This window comes from Silene latifolia, chromosome Y, assembly GCF_048544455.1.
Source record: "Silene latifolia isolate original U9 population chromosome Y, ASM4854445v1, whole genome shotgun sequence".
NCBI classification, from domain to species: domain Eukaryota; kingdom Viridiplantae; phylum Streptophyta; class Magnoliopsida; order Caryophyllales; family Caryophyllaceae; genus Silene; species Silene latifolia.
In genome coordinates, this window is record NC_133538.1 from 81,343,458 (window position 1) to 81,345,404 (window position 1,947).

The window sequence follows — 1,947 nt, forward strand, 5'->3', positions numbered from 1 at the left end:
GAGACGAATTAACTGTCAATTCGTAAATTGAATAAATAAGTTATATTTAATTAATGTATATAATGTTAGCTTGGACGAATTAATATGTTAATTCGTAATTAAATGTAATCGGTTATATTTAATTAGCAAGTTAAAGTATATATTATACGATATTGTCACAGACCGGCTTTAATAAATCGAATGCAAGCTGTTGTGTGTAGACTTATTAATACGGAATTAAATAAATGACAATTTATAAATAATACATTTTATACATTTTGTATACTACCAAAATAAGAAGATTTAATCTCCTTATTTTTTGTAAGTTGAAAACCCGAAAAAAAGAGAAAATAATCTCTCTTATTTTCGGTTATATGGGCCGAAATTAGGGAGAAAATATCTCCCTGGACTTCTCTTATTCGGTGAGAATAAGAGGAGTAGAGAGATCATTTTTCTTTACCCTAATTCTAACCTAATCTTGCCTCTCATCAAAAACACAAAAACACAAAACCCTAAATAATTTACAGAAAATTGGGGATCGATTCTAGCAAGAACAAAAGGGCATATCTCATATCATCTTGGGTGCAACTGATAGGTGAATATCATTGCGATATTGTTCTTAGGCCGATTTTGCTAGGACCGAAGGTTGATTTCATAATCTCTCTATTTTGTTTATGTAATTTTCATTTATGACTAGTAATCATCTTTATAATTTCGTTATAATCCTTATATTTAAAGGGAAGCATACAGATAATTCTCACAAGTGGTATCAGAGCCAAGACCACGATTTTATTTTGATGATTTTCATAATTTGAATTTAAACAAAGGTATTTCGAATATAAAAAAAATCAAAATCAATCGGCTGAAAAAAATTTTGCCGAGATGAAAATTTTTTTTTTCCAGCAGGTTTTTTTTGTTCTTGTTTTTGATGATATATTTCCATTTTGATTTTTCATATTGTTGTTTTAATCAGTTAAAATGATTATATGAAAAATTGGTAGATGTTTGATTTAATGAAGATTAAGTTAAAATGTAAATGGAAATTGTCATGTTGATGATATAAAAATTTATTTTTGCTATATAGTTTTTGGCATATACGGTTAATCATGTTTCATTAATCCATATGCTAATCATGTTCTAATAGCAACTATAAACGATTTTCTTCATCTTAATTTTTTTGTTTTAGGGCATTTTTGCCACAAAGAAAAAAAAAGGAAGGACGTTTTTTTAGGGTTTGCCGAGAGCAAAAAGAAAAAAAATTTCTGTTTTTTTTTTTTTTTTGTTTCGTTTTTCCTGAAATCCCGAGAAAGAAAAAAAGGGTAGGCTGTTTTTTTGTTTTTTTTTGGCTATTGCCGAAATAAAAAAAAATGAGGGCTGTTTTGTTTTTTATTCCAGCCGAAAGCAAAGAAGAAAGAAAAAAAAAAGCTGTTTTTTTTGTTTTTCCTGTTTTTGCCGAGACCCAAATAAAAAAAAGGATTTTTTGTTTGTTTTGGCCAATTTTGATTATACATTAAATTTATAATGTATGATTAATTGTTGTGAAGAAGTTCACAATTATAAGATACCTAATTATTTTAAAGAAGTTTAAAATAATGTTGGATTAAATTCATATTACAAGTTTAATATGAATTAAGATTAAATTTATAGTGAGTAATTGAGGAATTGTCACTTAATTTGATCAATTAAATAGGTGGTTTGGGAAATTAATCTACATAATTAAAGAATTATGTCTTGCATGTTTAATTTTTTTTAGTTGATGCATTTTTTTGTTGAATGAATCGTTGAATGAATTTATTTACGTATTTTTGCAATCGGTTGTAATTTGTAATACCTAGTGTGGCCTTAGTCAAATTATGTTTTCGTAATAATGGAAACATAATTTTTAATGTAATTTGAGATCTCGTATCTCCGTTTGGTTTTCTTTATTTATTACGGTTTTGAAATTAGAATGTAAATAGGTTTATTATG